The sequence below is a fragment of the Cervus elaphus genome, chromosome 20 (assembly GCF_910594005.1).
Source record: "Cervus elaphus chromosome 20, mCerEla1.1, whole genome shotgun sequence".
Taxonomy (NCBI): Eukaryota; Metazoa; Chordata; class Mammalia; order Artiodactyla; family Cervidae; genus Cervus; species Cervus elaphus.
This window is the reverse complement of record NC_057834.1, coordinates 117534187-117555698: the sequence shown is the minus strand read 5'-3', so window position 1 is coordinate 117555698 and position 21512 is coordinate 117534187. Positions and strand designations below refer to the sequence as shown.

General features: G+C 40.6%; 1 protein-coding gene and 1 pseudogene across 1 annotated transcript in view; one reads left to right on the top strand and one right to left on the bottom strand.

Moving 5' to 3' along the window:
* AGBL4 (AGBL carboxypeptidase 4) overlaps positions 1–21512 on the bottom strand; it is a 1406543-nt gene that overhangs the window by 425706 nt on the left and 959325 nt on the right. The window lies entirely within an intron of this gene.
* Positions 16353–16428, top strand: LOC122678409 (annotated as a pseudogene).

Genomic DNA, 21512 nt, shown 5'->3' with positions numbered 1-21512 from the left:
AGACATAAACTATTAACAACAATAGCATCAGATATACATTACAATGGAAGGATGTGGTAGGTAGCAGAAGAGTATTTTAAAATTCCACAGTTACTGTTCAAGTCCCAGCTTCATTATTTACTAGCTTTGCAGTTGTAAAATTCGAGGCAAAGTTAGGCTGGAAGCTCATGGAGAGTAGGCACTGTATGTCTTATATATTTTTGAATGCCCACTGCCACAGCCCAGAGTCTGGTATTGCCATCATAATCACCAAAGAATACTAATAGTATAATCATGAAAACAATAAAAGTAATCATAACAAAATAACATTTACTGAGCTCTTGCTACATTCTAGGTCCTGCCTAAGTGTTATATATCTTTTCATCCTCACAACAAGCCCATGAATTAAGTACTATTATTATCTTTATTTTATAGATGAGCAGATGGAGCCTCAAGGAGGTTAAATAACTTTTTCATAGTCACACAGCTTGTAAGTGGTTGTGGAGTGAGTGAGTGAGTGAAGTCGCTCAGTCATGTCCGACTCTTTGCGACCCCAAGGACTGTAGCCTACCAGGATCCTCAGTCCATGGGATTCTCCAGGCAAGAATACTGGAGTGGGTTGCCATTTCCTTCTCCAGGGGATCTTCCTTACCCAGGGATCGAACCCAGGTCTCCTGCATTGTAGGCAGACGCGTGGAGCTAGGATTAAAATCCAGACCTGTCTGGCTCCATAGCCCTACAGCCATTCAAGACTGCAAAGTTCAGTTATCCCAACTGTACTCAAGTTACTTAACTTTGCAGAGACCCCATTTCCTTATAAGTCAAGGGCTCTATTTTTTTTTTTCTTTATAGGTTGTTGTAAGCATCAAATAAGACAATGTACGTAGAGCGTTACTTAGTATGTTCTAAAAAGCTCAATAAATGATACTTACCACTATTCCCATTCTAAAGATAATTATGTTCAGAGAAGAACTCTGAGGGTCAGAGCCCACCTAATTTTTAAGAGAAACTTCTCCAGTGCCTGTGTGAATATCTTCTCTGATGCAATGAAGGTGCCTCCTCTGGCCCCTATCCTTGCTAAGTGTTGCAGTATGGTTCTATTTAATTAGATCATTAATTTTTTAACTATTATGACTTGCAATTTGACATGCAACATGAGGTAGACTGTGGCAAAGGAGAAATGTGAGTAAAACAAACAGTTTCTCAGGTAAAGCTTTAGAAATTGCGTTTCAATAAAAAGGCTCATTGGCCCCTGAGTTTCAGGGAGGAAATTTACCTGACAGAAGTACAGGAGGTGTCCATGAGAGAAGGACGGTAACCATTTGCCTTGGAAGAGAACCCCACCACTACCTTATCTGTGTCTGGTGTGGCTATAGAACTCCCTCCACCCTTCCTGAGAACGTAGTGCCACAGAAATGGACACTCACTGGTGTTTCATCACTCATTCACTTATGCATTTGTTCAGTGTATATTTTTAGAGGTCTTGCTTTATTCCAGGTACCATATTGGGCACTGAACTTAGAGAAATGAATAAGATTGCTACCTAAAAATTTAAAAGGGTGATAACGTGCATGGTTGCAAAATGATGTGATAATTTACTGTCATGCTATTTAAAATAATGACAATTTAAAACCATCTCAACTGTAAATACTAGTAGGTTTTAAATAAAGTATGGTACATCATTTCAAAGGGATATTATTTGATCATTTAAAGAATTTATAAGTAATTTCAAATAATGTGATAAAATGTTCACAGTAAAATGCTAAATGATATAAAACTGTATATAGAGTATGTTCTTACTATATATATGGGCTTCCTCATCAGCTCAGTCACTAAAGAAACCACCTGCAGTGCAGGAGACTGGTTCAATCCCTGCATTGGGAAGATCCCCTGGAGAAAGAACTGACAAGCCACTCTAGTATTCTTGCCTGGGAAATCCCATGGACAGAGGAGCCTGGTGGGTTACAGTCCATGGGGTCACTAGAGTCAGACAAAACTTAGCAACTAAACCACCACTGCCTAACTATATATACAGATAGGCAAATAACTAGTCAGGAAGAAAGTATTCAACTTAATAGCATTTATCTTTGGCAATGGTATTAAGGGTGATATTTTTCTCTGATATCATGTTATTTTGTATTTACAAAGTTTTTTACAATGAACATATAGCAAAAAGGTATCCAAAGGTATCCCTATCCAAAGGTATAAAATAACTATTATTATGTTAGAAGTATGCTTAAAATACTCCTGGCACAAAAAGAGTGACTAACGTTTCCATTTTATAGATGAACAAATTGAGGTTCTCAAAGATTATATATAATTGTTTTCCTAAGGCTTTCCAGCCCATAGTTGACTGACACACACTTCAAACAAGTCATCTGATATAAATCTGGAACTCTTCCCCCAGGACTTTCTAAGAGCCACCCGCCTGAAATGGGGGGTGGGGTTGACCTGCCTACAAGGTCTCCAACGATCTGCCAGAGCTACCAATCCGATTGTTCCAGAAGAACCCAGAATTCAAAAGGTGAGTCCGGGAATGACTCAGTGATAGTTGCTAGGTGTGGATCTGGAGGAAGTGCCTATCGCTGTAAAAATAATCTTGACTGTTTACATTTCAACTCTTCAAGATTTATGGTATTTGAACTAGAAGAATAATATAGGTCTGAGCACGTATTTAATGTTTTCGTTTAGATTTAGAACATACAGCCCCAGCATTGAGCTGATTTGAATGCTTGAATATTTTAATATCATTGTATTGTGTGCTCAGCATCCATGATTAAATATACATCTTCAAGTCCAATTTACTTTTAGCTTCATTATGGTCTGTTACAACTGGCATTCAATGAATTCTGCATTTGGCCACATAACCCAGCTCCATTTTTTGCAATTGTACTCTTGTGTGCATATATCTGGGGGCATGTAAAACTGAATACTCCTCTTTAAAACACAAGCATTTCCTATCTTAAGAAGGACCCATTTTCTCAGTTATCTGTGAACATTAGAGCACAAGGTAACTGAGATATCACTGAATTCAACCTTCCAATCCCATTCTTTTATCTGTTTATAGGGACCCTTCTCTGGGCCCCAAGCTTTACTGTTGCAAACATTGTAGGCCCATCTCTCTGCCAAGAGAATATTCAGACAGGTACAATAGGAATTAAATTCAGAACTCTTGGATTTTTTTTTTTTACCAAGTTTTCATCATAAAAAAATTACAGCTTTACAACTATCTTTCTATTTTTTCATTATGTATCTATCCAGGTAGGAGGATAGGTATATATTTTAACATTTTGTTAGCTAGATTTATAACACAGTATTTAGATTAGACTTTCTAGGCCTCCATTTGTTCCCTCCCCTGCGTCTTGCAAATGTTCAAGGTGGGCCTGCAAGTTTCCCCAGCTCCCAGTTTACTGATAGGCAATAGACTTACCCAAGGAATCATGACTTTGCTCCTTTCTGTATTACTAGTGCATATCACGTTCATTAGCACTTGGAACACACCCAGTGTATAAATTAATTGAAGCAAACTAATTTGGATGTATTTTTCATTTGTTTTGTATTTTAAACTGAAGATTTTATAAATGCAACAAAGAGGATAAATTCAGGATACATAATGCTAATACTGTTTACTAAACCATCAACATATATATATATATATATATACACATACATATACACATGTATATATTCAGCAAATTACAATCAATATGCATATCCAACCACAGTATGACTCTGCAACCTGAGGGGTTGGGATATGGTGATCGACTAATGCATGAAAAGGTCAGGTGTCTCATCTCTGACCACAGGGATGTGTTTCCCTCTCATCCCACAAGTTTGAGTGATTCCTGCAAGCAAGACCAGTACTGAGGATTCCCCAAACTTTTATCAGAAGAAGAGATAAATGCCGTACAACAAAATGTTCAATGCACTTTGAAATTATCTTTATATGAATATACATATATATGTATGTGTATATATACCATTGTATATCATATAATGTTATACATTTGTGTGTATATACCTGCCATGATGCCATAAAGCATAATCCACTGGGCACCTATAACTGCACAATTGTTTCCCAAAGTCTGCAGGGTCTTTATTGCCTCCACCCACCAATCACAACTTCATCTTTGCCCCTACCCCATCCTAGGAGGCATTCTCATTATAGGATAATGATAGTGGAATAGAACTCCGTCACTGAATAATGATCTCCTGTGGTTAGATGAATGAGAAAGGCAGACTTGGGCACCTTCAGAAATTGAACAGCAAGGGGCTGCCAAAATGTTGATTTTAAAAGAGGAAGGCTTTAGTTCTGACACAATATTCCACTCAAAGCTGAAACATTACATGAAGAAGGAGACAGCACATTTAGGCAGAGAAGGCCCCTGAGAGACTGAGATAAGACTAAGATATAAAGTGGTTGACCACTTTGCATGATAGGGGTGATTTCAATACTTACTGGGTTGCTCTCTGTGTTAGGCAGCTGAGCTACTTTGCTATTTGGAGACAGGAAGTTGGCATCTATGTCCTTCTGAAGTCAGTGTGGGACATGGGAGACCACAGTCTGTTGAGAAATGGCTTGAATAGCAAGAGACCTGGAACAGCACTCAGGACAGACGTACTTTTTTTCCCTGCCCGCCTGTACTCCAAGGCACCACATTAGACCAGGCTTTCACCTTTCTGGGCCTCTGTCCTCTTTATCTATCAAACAGTGCGTTGACTGGAGGTTTCTGAAAGTCTAGAGGCATCTGACTTGACAACTTCATATCAATATCAGTGAAACTAATTTCCTTTCATTTCATAAGGAGTTCAAATGCAATACATCCAGTATGCAGAGGGGAGAGAGTGTTCAATGGTCAAGTGTGCTTCTTGAGGGATTCTGGTACCTTAAACTTGGAGGAACTTTGAAGTTCATCTATTTCGGGATCTCTATGAATCCTGAATGTTCTGCTGGAACTTCTGTGATGGGAGAAGCTTATTACCTCCCAGGCATCACCATTGGCTGTTGGTGAACCCCAATTACCTCAAAGTCATTTGTTTGTTTCTTTGTTCACTCATTAATCAATTATTTCAATGCCTAGTAGGTCAAGAATATATAAAGCACTGGAGTCCCAGATATGAGTCAGTGTGATCTCTGCTCTGTAAACACTCGACATTGAATTGAGCAGTATAGTGGAAGTGGGCATTGGCAGAGGAGGGGCAGTGGTGGGCAGTAAGGCAACCAAACATGTAGACAATAATTACAATAAGTGCTTTGGTAGAAGTGGTTTTGTGGAAGCAGGTGGAAAACATTGAGGGAACTCACTCTCAAGAATAAAATTTGGGGGCAGGGCAGCGAGGCAGCTTATTGTTGGTAGAGACTATATAGTATAATGTGAAAGAAAAGACTCTAGGGTCAAAATGTTTGAGTTCAAATCTGGACTCTGTCATGTCTAGCTATGTGAAAGTGAAAGTTGCTCAGTCTTGTCCGACTCTTTGTGACCCCATGGACTATACAGTCCTTGGAATTCTCCAGATCAGAATACTGGAGTGGGTAGCCTATCCCTTCTCCAGTGGATCTTCCTGACCCAGGAATTGAACCGGGGTCTCCTGCATTGCAGGTGGATTCTTTACCAACTGAGCTATCAGGGAAGCTCTCTAGCCATGTGCTCTTAGGCAAATTTCTTAACTTCTCTGTGTCCCAGTTCCTTCATGTATAAAATGAAGACAATAATAGCACTTAAATCATAGAGTTATGTGAGGATTAAATGAGTTTTTACATGCAACGCACTTAGACAACTGTGTCTGAACGTAGGGCACGTAGCCAGCGTTATCACTAATTAGGGTCCATCAGTAAGCATTAGCTAGCAGACACTGTGGTGGTGGCAGTAACAAGGATGGCAGTAAAATTATAATAGCATCTTGTAGCAGCACAAGTAGAAGGGTTGTTAGTAGCAGCAACAGTAGTATTAGTGAAAGTGTTAGTAGTCATAGCAGCAGCACTGGCACTTGCTGACTCTGTTTTAGCAGCAGGGGTAGGTGTCGTGGTGTTAATGTGGCAGGAATGCAGACAGGAGTCAGGGGCCATGACTGAGAGGATGCAGGGGCTTTGGATGTTTTTTTGCCTCATCCTTTGGTTTCTTCCTTCATTTCCTCCTGCAATTGCCTGCATCGTCACAGAACTGCCCCACAGAGAACAGTGGGAAATCTACCCTAAAGTGGAGGTATGGTAGTGGCTTACACGCTGAGACCACTGGGAACAGAGAAGCCCTAAGACAGGTTTTTCCTTCAGAGACAATATATGGGTGTGTGGAGTAAGGATGAAGTCTTAAGAAAGAGTATGGGTGACAGTCACATTGAAGGGGAGGGTAAGGGCCAGTGAGCGAGAAGGTCATTCTGGCTGAGCAGATAGAAGGGAAAGGAACTAACTGGCTCTTGGCAAGTGTGTGAAGTATTGCACTGGGCCTCTCCTCAAAACTGATAGAGTCGCTGAGGATTAAACCCAATGGACTGAACGCCAGTGTCTCAGAGTGACTGTGATCAGTGCTAAGATTCAAGCCCAAACCTGCTTTTTAACCACTAAGAGTGCCTACTATGAGTTTCTTCTGTGGCTACGGGTGTGGCTCCACAGTTGAGGATCAGAAGGCCACAGCAGTCAGCCACCATCATAATAATATCTGAATGTACATGTTTCATTTATTATTTAGAAAGTTGTGTTTTTTTGTTTTTTTTTTTTAATGTGCAGCTCAAGGTCTGATCATGATTCAAAAGCCATGAATCCATCTGGGTTAAGAGCTTTGGCACGTGAACCAAGAATGCAACCTTCTCTATTGGCACAAATGTCTGCGAGAAGCCCCCGCTGGCTGGTGGGTGGGGGAAGTCAGCACAGTGTGAGAGGGAATAGCCGGCCCCACGGCTGAAGCACAGGATTAGAGTCACATGGCTCCAACTGCAGCAAGAATGAAAGCTTAATCAACATTCGGATTAGTGAATCCCCATTTACAGGAGCTTGAACTCAATTAAAAATTTCAACTGGAATCTTGGCACGGGTGCCTTGAGACAGAATCTGACTGTTCTGGGCTCTCACCCCAATTTTAATATGCATTCCTGGAAGGAGATGGTTGGGTCAGATGGACCTGGGGCTCAATTTAGACCCTTGGCACACACACACACACACAAATGTAATAAAGTTCTGCTTGCAATTCCATGGTAAGTTAGTTATGTTACAGAGTCAGCTGTGTCCATAGGTCTCTTTTTCCCTTAGGCGTACTATTTTCCTAGCATTTGATACCACTTTTTAAAGAGAGTGGTGAAGCGTGGGATCACTGGACTTGGAATCCAATGAACTCGGCACAAATTTCGGTTCCATTTACTGGTTGGAATCTCTTGGCTGAGTCACTTAATCTTGCTGAGCTTCAGTTTTCTCACCTGGAAAAGTGGTATAATAATTGATAGCTCTTCCTCAAATGATGGCGATGCAAATTTAAATGAAATAATAGACACCAGAGAAAACACGCCTAGCACATTGTTTGGTATGTGAATTTGCTGAACTAAAAGATTTATTTTCCTGCAAAGTCCTCTCACTGCTCATAGGTTCTGTGAGGTTACACTGTGTGTCATTTCAGTTCTTTTTTTTTTTTTGATGAGAACTTTATCATTTTTCCTGATGTTGCTTTTGTTAATTTTACTCCCTGGCTTTTGATTTTTTTCCCCCCATTTATTTTTATTAGTTGGAGGCTAATTACTTTACAATATTATAGTGTTCTTTACTCTCAGACCAGAGCCTGGTCCTCAATAGTTGCTTAGAGTAGTTTAGATTAGTTCTGTCACTAGCCTACATTTGCCCAAAACTTTCTCCAGATCTGGGTCCTTCTCTTGCTTTCTTTTCGCTGGTAAGTCTCTGAGTCTGCATAGTTCAGCATACTTCCAATCCATCCTTTATATATATATAATTTTATTGACTTATTTATTGGCAGTGCTGTATTTCCGCCACTATACACAGGCTTTCTCTAGTTGTGGTGAGCAGGGGCTATGCTCTAGTTGCTGCGCCCAGGCTTCTCATTGTGGTGGTTTCTCTTGTTGCGAAGCACAGCCTCTAGGGTGTAGAGGCTTCAGTAGTCGCAGCGCATGGGCTCAATAGTTGTGGCACAGGGGCTTAGTTGCCCTGTAGCATGTAGAATCTTCCCAGATCAGGGATCAAACTCACATCCCTTGCATTGGCAGGTGGATCCTTTACCACTGGATCACCAGGGAGACCCCCGATCCATTCTTGACACAAAAGAGATTCCTTTAAAATTAAAATCAGATCCTTAATTCTTTACACAATGGCTTCTCAGTCTCTGAGGTAAAAGGTTAAAATGTTTCCATGGCCTAAGAAGCCCTGTGTCCTGCATAGTCTGGCCACACCAACCTCTTGAGCCTCATCTTTCCCTCAGTATCTTTGCTTCAGTTACGCATCCTTTCAGTTCTGAAACATGCCACCCTCTCTCTTGATCTTTGGTCTTTGCTACCACTGTTCTCTTTTCTGGAGCAATTCTCTCTATCACTTCCCACCTGCTCCTTTGATAAAAATCAGCATATCTTTCATATCTTAGATCAAAAATCACTTCCTCAGCAGTATCATCCTTGATTTTGGAAATCATATCAGGTCTTCCTATTATGTTCTGTGATAAGGCTTCTCATCTGTAGTACCTTTTATGGTTTATAACAATATGCGAAATTAATTCCTGTAATTCCTATCTTAACTGTAAACTCCATGAAGGCAGAGACAGTGAAACCTACTCATTACTGTATTCTCAACACCTAATATGCTATGTATTAACAGAATTGTCGGTGTTGAAATGTGGCACTCCCACACCATCACCAGTTACAGTTTGTCCTGGAAACACTTGCCTCGACCCACTTCTGAATCCTAATTTCCTAGAGATACTCTGGGCGTCTAACCTCATGACTCATTTTCTTCTTTATATCAATCAGACTTGATAATCAGCACCATGCTGATCTTGGGCTTCTCTGATTTTATTGTGGAAGATCACCTCAAGGAAAGATCCCAGAAAGTGGTCTTGATCACGTGGGCCTATGCAGAGGCCCCTGGGCAGTGCTACCAGATGTGTGCCAACTCACAGGGCAGGACCGTCTCCTGCCCAACTTAAATATCCTGAGCTGTAATTCGAGGTCTGGAACCACCATGCCCCCATAGCACTAGATCTGGATGCCTGGCTGGTCTTTTGGAGCACCCCTTCGGCTACATCAACCTCTTCAGCCCCCCTCTACTTAGTGATACACTTGGGCCCAAGTATGATCACACTCAGCAAGGAGTTTTGTAAACTTGAAAAGACTAGACATGTGTAAGGGATTAAGGGCTTAGCTCAGGCTTCCTCTCAATTCACAAACCTGGCTTTTGCTTGGCATACGCTGCCATCTGGAGAAGATTTCCTACTTCTTTCTTTCTTACCCAATGACAGTTCCAACCTTCCTCTCTCTATTCCCTCTGAACTGGCCCAGAGAAAACAGGATTTTTTAAAAAAAATGTCAGATGTGTTGCCATTAAGTTATTAATGTCTCCTATCTTTAAGGTTTTGTTGCCTCCCAACATTATTTGCCTATAACAGAGCTTCATAATAGCAATCTGGAGAGCCAACTTCATTTCAGTGAGTTAAACCTCTGTATGGCTAAATAATTCATGTTCACAGTTATTTTAGGATGAAGCATAATAGCACTAAGACTTGCTTTATTACAGGGGGTAGATCCTCTTCTGTTTATTAACCTCAAATTCCTCATTGGTCAGTTAAGGGGTTAGTTGGGTAAATGCCCATGTACTAGTTGTACTGATTAAAATAGATTACACATGTGAGAGGGCTTGTGTATGGAATGTTGTAAATATTTTGTCATCACATTTCAATCTAACTCTTTTACTCCATAAAACAGAAATCAAAGGCGACGGTGGTTAACATTCATTCATTCATTCAATCAATCATTTACTCAATAATTATTTATTAAATGTCTTCCATTAATAAGTAGGCACTTTGCCAGAGGCTAAGTGACTTACCCAAGGTTGCGTAGGAATTTCATGGCAGATCTAGGATGTCAACAATAACAGCAGCTACTATTGCTGAAGGTATGCTATAAAGCTAACATTTGTTAAGTATTTTATATACATAATAGAATTTAATCCTCACAACAGCACTGTGAGGTAGATAGTATTAGCCGTACTTATTTTTTTTGGATGAGGAAATTGTCATCACAACAAATATTACTCAAATATTTCTTTAAATTTTTTCATGGGGGCCAAAAGATGCTATAGAGACATAGATACCAATGTATGATGACCTAGAAAAGACCTTGAATGTCAGTTTACTCAAAAACTTAAGCAAAAACTCCAATACAAAGACATTTAAGTGTCACATTGAAAGATTTACAAAGTCTGTAGACAGTAATGTGGCAGGTTTGGGAGCCAATCAGATTCCTTCATCCATAAAAGTGGGAATAATTATTCTGCTTTCACAGGGCCATTGTGCAGCTAAGACAAGATACTAAGTGTACACAAATATGCCTCCCCCCATGTATCCTCTTACTCCCTCACGTCATTCAGGTCTTTGTTAAATGTCACCTACTTAGAGAGCTTTCCCTGTCCATCCCCCCGAAATAGCCTTCATCCTGCTCTCTCTTATTCTACTGCATTTTTCTTCATAGCATCTGATACCACATCACGTATTTGTTTATGTGTCCATTTGTTGGCTGATTGAAGGAATGAATAAATATACCTTCCCCTCCTTCGGACTCCCATCCGCCCATCCCTTTCAGGAAAGACTATGGGAATGAGTCCAAGGGAAGCTTAGGTTTCCCATTGAAGGAGACTCTAGGGGCTTTGCTCAGGGGAAGCAAAGCTCTAGTGGCTCTGTTGACTCTGTTGGCTCAGGGGTACTCCCCATCTCTACCCCAAGGCAGCATGTAACTGAAATTTCACCAGCGCACGACCAGGCTGCCTGCCTCCTTCCTGTCTGCCTGATGCTTGGCTACTCCCGGACATAGATGAGAGATAGGTGTACAGGATGGTATGTATGTCTTCCACAAAAGAAAAGCTTTGCAAGTTCAATTAAACCTTGGTAATTTCACAGACCATGGGGTTGAGGAAGAAAACAGTATTCCTGATGTTTCTCTTACACTTAAAAAATGCATTCCTTCAGTCAAATTTTGACTTTACATACAAAAGAGTTATATTAAATTAATGGAAAGGGAATGTTCAGAAATGGAAAAGCGCTGTTACTTCTTGAATTGTAAGAAGGGAGATGATATTTCTGAGCATTTCTTCAGCTGTCAAAGGATCACAGATCTTCTTTTAATGTTATGAAGACAAAAAAATTTTTTCTGGTTGCATACTTGCTGGAAATGAGACCCAAGAGAAAGGCATTGTTTCCTGAAATTACATGGTTGCCAGGGAAACCGTGTACAGAAGTTAGCCTAAATGCAGGTTAAAAAATGAAGTATCTCAAGAATTGGTTTAAGAGTATTTTTGAAAAGTCTGTGCCAAGCATGGCACAGAGTGACCCTTGTAAAACTGTAAGAATTTCTTAGCTGTGGCAAGAAATGACAAAGGTTACTTTTCTGCTATTTTCTGCTGTGAACCTTTTTAATGAGTGTTTTTCTAGAGGTAAAATTCTTCAGGTAATTTTTTTTAAGCCTCCCAGGGCTCCTTCACAAAAAGCCCCCACAAAAAACCCAAAACAATGTTTCACTGCAGTCCAAAGAAACACATAAATATGAACACACAGAGAAGCTTTAAAAACAACATTTAGTAATCTTACATGCCAGAAAAAGACTTACCTTTTCTCCTCTTTACTACTTTAAACAAAAGATTTATGTGATTTACTTTAAAGAAAGGACTGAACGAGCACCAAAAATTCTGTGTATTACCACCTCTGAGTCAAAGTTATTCTTTCTAGTAAACAGAGTTAAACAGAATCTCTACTTTGCAAGGTTGTTCCAAAAATAAAATATATGCATATTTATATATGTATATGTGTACATATGGTAGATGTTCAATAAATATTTAGAAAATAGAAAATCTTAGAGATCATTAGTTTAACCTCTTGTTTAACACAGAGAATTTCTTCTAAAATATAACTGTTATCCAACCTCTGCTTAAACTCCTCCAGGGACAGGGAGTTCACTACCTTACGTGACAGCCCATATCAATCTAGTAGACAGATAACTTCTTTCTTTATTAAACTGGAATCTGCTTACTATAGCTTTTATCCATCAGTCTTGACTCTTGTGAGTATACTCCCTCTTCCCCAAAGTGTCACCCACATCTTCCTGAGTTTAGAGAACCCTATTCCTACAACTAGCCTTGTGTACTAATAAAAGGCAGCCCTGTGTGACCACAGGCAAGTTACTATAGCTCTGACCAGTTTCCAGTATCATTAAATAGGGTTAGTAATTACTTCTGCCTCCCTCTCAGACTTCTGCTAAAGATTAAAAGTATTTGGCAGATGGGACACTGGGAAACTAGGGAGTACTACAGATATTTTACAGGTGGGGTCTTTCCCTGGTTAAGCTCTGCCCTCCTTAGTCCCAGGCCTGGGACTGCATCCCAGGATGATCTGCATCTTCCTGGTTCCCCTGGATGCTTTCTCAGCAGGAGCCCTTGCCTCTCGCCCCAGGTTCCCTCGTTGATGTTGCTCACCCATTTAGTTAGATGCTGTTTTGACGAGGTAGCCTATTTTGGTAAGTGCCCCTGGGGAGCTGCAGAAAGGTTTAATTCTCTTTCTTTCCCCTAATGTTTATCTAACGGTAAAGGATTGAGAATAGTTTCCACATCCCTGGAGACTCCAGGCTGAATGATTCAATAATGTATGTGTCTGGGGGCTGACAGAGAGACACAGCTTTCAGTAGAGAGGAGAGGATGGGTTGGGGACACTCAGTCATCATGCCAGGTAGAGTGTCACTCAACAGAAGGTTTCCAGGGGCTTAGTAAAAGACTGCATTAAGGAACCAGAGCACGCACTGATCAGGGCAGCAAGGTAGGGTGAGTACATATACATATATATGTAGGCATGAATGTGTTATATATATATCTGTTGTTTCAATGCAATTATTAATGGTACCATCTTTCATTCTGAAAAGTGAAATTTGTGGGATAAATTATATGTTCACCTTAGACATAGGTGAAAGGAATGAGAATGTTCTTCTCTAGTGTTCCCTGTCTCAGTAAAGGGCAGCACCACCCACTTGATTCCTTAAGCTGGAAACTTTGGAGTCCTCTAAGACACTTTAGTCACCTTTATCCCCACAACCAGTCTCCAAAGAATCCTTCAGACAGTTCCTGTCCTCTCCACTCCTGTGGCCGCTGCCTTAGTTCTGAGTCTGAGCATCTAAAATTTAATTTCACTTTGTTCTACTCAGTCCTTGGCTCCAAGTTTCTTGAGGTCTCAACTCTGTCTTCTCTTGTGTTAGCCAAATTTCTCCCTCTTCCCCTTTATGATCATACCTCTGGTATGCTGATCAAAATCACTGAGTCTTGCACTTCATCTCTAAAAGCCAACCTTCTATTTCATAACTTCAATTGGTCCTTCATTCAAAAAAAGATGTTGAACAAACTAAGTTCTGGGAGTTCAAATGAGTCAGCAGTGTTGGGTTAATTAATCAGTTTTGGTTTACAGTTTGCTGTGCAGTTATGAAGTCATGAAATTATACCAATATCCCTTATATTTGGATCCAAATTAATCTCTTACTCATTTCATAGAGTTCTGTTTCCAAAATGTATTATAAATTTTACTCTGTAATTGTCCTGCTTAAAACACTCCAAGTATCTCCCCATTGGCTCTAGATATGTTTCAACATGGAGGAAGCCCTACTAGAATAACATTCTGCCTTCCCACCCCACTCTACCACATCCTTTACTTTACTGGAGTCTCCTTAGAGGAGTAGGAGCAACTTATCCAAGGATGACAGTGGGTGAACTAGCAGTTGAGGCTCAGCTTGTACTCCCTGTCTCTGGAATTAGCCTGTCTACAAAGAGCACACACTTAGTTCTACCCCCTCTGTGCTCTGCCCCCTTGCTGCCTGTGACCAGGGAGGCAGACAGGCTTCTAGGACGGAGTATTTGTTGCCACCCATTTCAGCCATGCCCTGGAGGAGAAAATGGCAACCCACTTCAGTATTCTTGCCTAGAGAATCCCATGGACTGAGGAGCATGGCAGGCTACAGTCTATAGGGTTGCAAAAAGTCAGACACAACTGAATTGACTCAACACATTTCAGCCATGTTTTCCAATGTAGCTTTTGTAAGTGGTTATTTACCTGATGCCTGAGTCCATCTCTCAGTTGGTCTGATTGTGGATAGAGAGTAGAGGAATAATTCAATGACTTCTTCAAACCCCACATCCAGGAGTAAAGTCACATTCTCTGGTCTTATAAAAAGTAGAATAAATCTACTTTCTCTTCTGGTAAAGTGGGAGCATTTGCCTTCCACAGTTGCTTAATATCTTTCCTCTCCTTAGGATGCTCTTTTGGGAAGTCTCCCTCTATGATAACAATCCACAGGCCTGGCTAAGCTTCGCAGAGATCTTATCTGAGCCCCAAAGAGCCATGAAAAGCCAGCTAGAGGCAGGTTTGTGGTAAGAGTGCTGTTTGAGTGTCAGGCCCAACGGGCCCTTACAGTTCCCTCAGCCCAACACAGTTTGAGAGAACTGCACTTTGGTGTGTAATTCTAACACTGAAGCAGCTTTGAGTCCTCAAGAACTTGCTGGTGTTGTAGTAGCCAACACCCAATCTGGCTATGACAAATTCTTGGCTACTGGGGTAAGAATGAATCATCCCAGTCTTTTATTTGCAAATAAGAGTGAAGAGACATTTATAGTTTGTTTGCAAAGAACTTCTTCCTTTATCCATCTTACTATATTCTCAGAAAACCATGCTAAGGGCACACAACACATATATGAGGAAACTGAGTCTCAGCTTAAGTGACTTTCCCAAGGTTCCTCAGCAAATTTATGGGAAAACTTGGGAAATCCACTCTGACTTAGAATCATGGGTTGTTGGGACTGTCCCTTAATGATGACTACAAAACCTAGCATCTTTTACATCTGGGTAGAGCTTTGTACTCTTTGTTGTTTTTGCTTGTTTTGTTTTTGGTTGCACCACTCAGGATGTGGATATCATTTCCCCAACCAGGAATGGAACTGGGCCCTTCACAATCACTGTTGTCATCTTCCACAGTCCTCAGGACCTTGGGTTTTTGGTTTCCTGGTGACATTTTTTTTTTCTTTTAAAATAGTATCACAGATTTTTTGAGATATATTTCACATACCATACAATTCATGGTGTATGAATACAATTACATGGTGAGTGAATGATTTTTAATACAATCACAGATTTAAACAGCCATCACCACATTCCCTGATAGATCAGTTGGTAAAGAATCTGCCTGCAATGCAGGAGACCCCAGTTCAATTCTTGGGTCAGGAAGATCTGCTGGAGAAGGGATAGGCTACCCACTCCAGTATTCTTGGGTTTCCCTTGTGGCTCAGCTGGTAAAGAATCTGCCTGCAATGCGGGATACCTGGGTTAGATCACTGGGTTGGGAAGATCCCCTGGAGAAGGGAAAGGCTACCCACTCCAGTATTCTGACCTGGAGAATTCCATGGACTATATAGTCCATAGGGTTGCAAACAGTCAGACACGACTGACAGACTTGCACTTTCATTTTCACCACATTCAGTTATAGAACATTTTAATCAACCCCTCCCACCAAAACCCCATATCCACTAGCTGTCACTCCCTCTTCTTCCTTCAGCGGTTCTTCAGTTGTCACAAGTAAGCAGCAGATATGGTGTTGCATCTTTGATTAGCTCTTCATTCAGATTTCAATCTCAAGTGTTTAAGGATCAGCATTTGATTTCATCCAGGAGGCTCAAAACACATTGTGTTATAAGGAACTTCAGTGCAAATGACTAAAAGTAATATTTTAGTAACCACAACCAAGAATTTGTCCATATGAACCCAGCTATTTGTAAACAGAGTTTTAATTTTTTTTCATTTTTCTAAGAACCATTCCTGAACTGGAAGAGAGGTTTTAAAAATTCCCTGCTAAAATTTTGTATACAAAACTATTTTCCCACGGCCCTCTGGCCCACCTTGGTACCCCTTCCTACCTCTTAGCCCTCTCATGGTCCCAGCTGCCAAGGGTTTGGTGACATTTCTTGACCTTTAGGCTTTCTAAAGCACTGGTGTGGAAGGCAAACACACCTGGGTTTTAATTGCACTGCTCCCACTTAGCATGGTGCCTTTGGGCAAGTAACCTAACTTATCTGAGTCTCAGTTTCCTCATGCTTAAAATTGAGACTATAATATCTACTTGCTAAGGTTATTGGAAGAGTTAGAAATAATGCATTTAAGACTATACTTTCAGGGATCATTTCTATAGTTTGTTACTAGAGAAGTTTCTCTGATTGTGTAGAGCACCTGGATAAAAACTCTCCAGAAAGCAGGAATAGAAGGAACATACCTCAACATAATAAAAGCTATATATGACAAACCCACAGCAAGCATCACCCTCAATGGTGAAAAACTGAAAGCATTTCCCCTAAAATCAGGAACAAGACAAGGGTGCCCACTCTCACCACTACTATTCAACATGGTTTTGGAAGTTTTGGCCACAGCAATCAGAGCAGAAAAAGAAATAAAAGGAATCCAGAAAGGAAAAGAAGAAGTAAAACTTTCACTGTTTGCAGATGACATGATCCTCTAAGTAGAAAATCCTAAAGACCCTACCAGAAACTTACTAGAGCTAATCAATGAATATAGTAAAGTTGCAGGATATAAAATTAACACACAGAAATCCCTTGCATTCCTATACACTAACAATGAGAAAACAGAAAGAGAAATTAAGGAAACAATACCATTTACCATTGCAACAAAAAGAATAAAATACTTAGGAGTATATCTACCTAAAGAAACAAAAGACCTATACTTTGAAAACTATAAAACACTGATGAAAAAAATCAAAGAGGACACAAATATATGGAGAAATATACTGTGTTCATGGATTGGAAGAATCCATATTGTGAAAATGAGTATACTACCGAAAGCAATCTATAGATTCAGTGCAATCCCTATCAAGCTACCAACAGTATTCTTCACAGAACTAGAACAAATAATTTCACAATTTGTATGGAAATACAAAAAACCTCGAATAGCCAAAGCAATCTTGAGAAAGAAGAATGGAACTGGAGGAATCAACCTGCCTGACTTCAGACTCTACTACAAAGCCACAGTCATCCAGACAGTATGGTACTGGCACAAAGACAGAAATATAGATCAACGGAACAAAATAGAAAGTCCAGAGATAAATCCACAAAGTTATGGACACCTTATCTTTGACAAAGGAGGCAAGAATATCCAATGGAAAAAAGACAACCTCTTTAACATGTGGTGCTGGGAAAACTGGTCAACCACTTGTAAAAGAATGAAACTAAAACACTTTCTAACATCATACACAAAAATAAACTCAAAATGGATTAAAGATCTAAATGTAAGACCAGAAACTATAAAATTCCTAGAGGAGAACATAGGCAAAACACTCTTGGACATAAATCACAGCAAGATCCTCTATGACCCACCTCCCAGAATATTGGAAATAAAAGCAAAACTAAACAAATGGGACTGAATTAAACTTAAAAGCTTTTGCACTACAAAGGAAACTATAAGCAAGGTGAAAAGACAGCCTTCAGAATGGGAGAAAATAATAGCAAATGAAGAAACAGACAGAGGATTAATCTCAAAAATATACAAGCAACTTCTGAAGCTCAATTCCAGAAAAATAAATGACCCAATCAAAAAATGGGCCAAAGATCTAAACAGACATTTCTCCAAAGAAGACATACAGATGGCTAACAAACACATGAAAAGATGCTCAACATCACTCACTATCAGAGAAATGCAAATCAAAACCACAAAGAGGTACCATTACACGCCAGTCAGGATGGCTGCTATCCAAAAGTCTACAAGCAATAAATGCTGGAGAGGGTGTGGAGAAAAGGGAACCCTCTTACACTGTTGGTGGGAATGCAAAGTAGTACAGCCACTATGGAGAACAGTGTGGAGATTCCTTAAAAAAACTGGAAATAGAACTGCCATACTACCCTGCAATCCCACTCCTGGGCACACACACTGAGGAAACCAGAATTGAAAGAGACACGTGCACCCCAATGTTCATTGCAGCACTGTTTATAATAGCCAGGACATGGAAGCAATCTAGATGCCCATCAGCAGACGAATGGATAAGGAAGCTATGGTACATATACACCATGGAATATTACTCAGTCATTAAAAATAATTCATTTGAATCAGTTCTAATGAGATGGATGAAACCGGAGCCCATTATACAGAGTGAGATAAGCCAGAAAGACAAACACCAATACAGTATACTAACGCATATATATGGAATGTAGAAAGATGGTAACGATAACCCTATATGTAAGACAGAAAAAGAGACACAGATGTATAGAACTGACTTTTGGACTCTATGGGAGAAGGCGAGGGTGGGATGATCTGACAGAACAGCATTGAAACATGTATATTATCAAGTGTGAAACAGATCACCAGCCCAGGTTGGATGCATGAGACAAGTGTTCGGGGCTGGTGCACTGGGATGACCCAGATGGATGGGATGGGGAGGAAGGTGGGAGGGGGGTTCAGGATGGGGAACACATATAAATCCATGGCTGATTCATGTCAATGTATGGCAAAAACCACTACAATATTGTAAAGTAATTAGCCTCCAACTAATAAAAATAAATGGAAAAAAAAAGAATAAAAAAAGAAATAATGCATTTAAAGTGCATTAATAATGCATTAAAGGCTCATAGTAGGTGCTCAACAATTATTAGCTCCTTTTTTGATTAACAAACGATTCATCAATATGTATTTATCATTGACCAAAATGAGTAGGTTTTATGCAAGTCAAAGCACTTATGCCTTACTGCCTATTTTTGGTACATGACTCAATCATCCATTCAACAAATACTAAGGTCTGTATATGCCAGACTCTGTATTATGCTGGGAACTGATGATCCAGTGGAAAAAACAAACAAACATGGTCTCTCCCATGATAAAGTCATAGCCTGGTGAGAGACAGAACTTAATTAAGTAAACAAGCAGATAAAATAAGTAATTATAAATTATAATAAGTTCTGTAAAGGGGAAACTCCGGGTTCTATTAGAGAACAGGATGAGCTAATTTAAAATGGGTATTTGGGGATAGCTTCTCTGAGGAGGTGACATTTAAGCTGAGAATGAAAAAAAGAAGGAGTGGGGGCGTAGTCCAAGTAGGGCACCCAGCAGCTTGAAGGCCGAGGTGAGAATGAGATTAGGGTGTCATTCAAACCTAGCTGCTGGCTGTCCCCACAGACTTCTACCATTCCAAGCTAAATTGGGCATTTGTCTTTGTGCATAATCTTGCATGTATTCCTCTCTGAAGTCCTTCTCCCATTTCTCCATCTGGAATGCCAAACTCCAAATGTCACATTCAAAGGCTCCTTAATCTCTCCACAGCAGATCTAACCCTTTTTTTTTCTCTCATGCTGGTGCTTATGCTCAGCTGCTCAGTGATGTCCGACTCTTTGTGACCCCTGGACTGTAGCCCACCAGGCTCCTCTGTCTGTGGGATTTCCCAGGCAAGGATACTGGAGTGGGTTGCCATTTCCTTCTCTAGGGGATCTTTCTGACCCAGGGATCAAGCCCATCTCCTGCATTGGCAGAGGGGCTCTTTACCACTGAGCCACCAGGGAAGCCTCCTCTCTCCTCTACTGTCCCCCAATCTGTTTAACTTTATACTATACTAATATTTGTTAATAAATATCTAATGGTTCTTACTATTACCCTGTGTCATGGACTGTGTTAAGTATTTTACCTGAGTTAGCACATTTAATCCCCATGGAAGCCCTATGAAATAGGTACTGTTATCATCATCCCCATTTTACAGAAAAAGAAACTGAAGGCTTAATCACTTATCCTAACTCTCAAAGGCCAAGTTCGGACTTGAGCTCCAGACCTCTTGACTCCAGAGCCAGAACTCAAGCCCCTCAGTTGTGCTAGAGTGACATTTCTGTTTTCCCCTCATCAGACACTCAGATTCCTGAGGGTGGGATTTTGTGTGACTCACCAGTATCCTTAGCACAAAGAACAAGTCCTGGCACAAAGGAGTTAACTGCTTGCTAAAAGAATGTCTTGGCAATTACAGATCCCGACTGATAAAGATGAAATCACATAACACATAAATAGGTCTGTCCCTTCAGCCTTCAGGCGCTGCCTGTACTGTGGCCTCTGCTGATCTGATTTGTGTGTCGATTGACAGCCTGGGTCCCTCTCCTTCTGTCCCATTAATGGCATTAGCATCTAGTCAATAATGCTCAGCATTTCATTTTACCACTTTAATTAACAAATTCAATTTGTTCAAACTGCTGTGAAAACAAATTAAAAGCTCAAGAACGGGGCCTCCAGGAGGGGGAAGGAAGACAGGGGCTCTGCACAGATTAGGCAGCTTGTTGATCTGATCTTGGGAGATTAGGAGGAGTTGCACACTGTCTGCCCTTCAACCATCTTCCTATCCCTGACCCAAAAGAGATGCAGCCAAGGTCAAGCAAACTAGCCTCGTGGTACCGTTTAGGCTTGTCTCTTCCCTCTTCACACAGACAAGAAGGGGCCCCACTGCGCCTTCAAGTCAGCTCTTGTTCTTCAGAGGAACACTCTGCTTTGAATTTAAATTCAACAACAAAAACAACAACAATATTAATAAAAATGCCCTGACCAGCGGGTCTCAACCAGAGAGAATTTTAACCCCTAGGGGACATTTGACAATATCTGGAGAAATTTCTAGCTGTCACAACTAGGGAGAAGGTGCTACAAGCATCTAGTAGAGGCCATGATGCTACTAAACCTACAAAGCACAGGACAGCGCTCCTCACCAAATATTTTCTAGCCTAAAATGTCAATGCTGGGAAAGATTGAGGGTACGAAGAGAAGGGGACAACAGAGGATAAGATGGTTGGATGGTATCACTGACTCAATGGACATGGGTTTAGGTGGACTCTGGGAGTTGGTGATGGACAGGGAGGCCTGGTGTGCTGCGGTTCATGGGGTCGCAAAGAGTTGGACACGACTGAGCGACTGAACTGAACTGAAAATGTCAATAGCACTGAGGTTGGGAAATCTTGTCCTAGTATTGCTACAGTTTTCTAAGCATGTGCCTTGATAATTATAAAGTCTCTGGGAGGTAAGCAGGACAAAGGTTGCTGATTCCCATTGAAGAGCTGAGGAAATTGACAATCAGAGTTCAAGTGATGTGCTCAAAGTGCACCATTAGTAAGTGGTAGTGAGCAGTCCAGAGAAAGATACTTTTTCTACCTCTAGTTGAGTTAACAGAAAGGAAAGCACTTCCTGGAGCCTCCAAGTAGCTTTTAGGGGAATGAGAATTGGTTGCATTTATTAAACACCTTTTAGGGGCCAGACACTGGGCAGGGTACTTACCATGTAATAGGGAGCAAGGCTTGATGG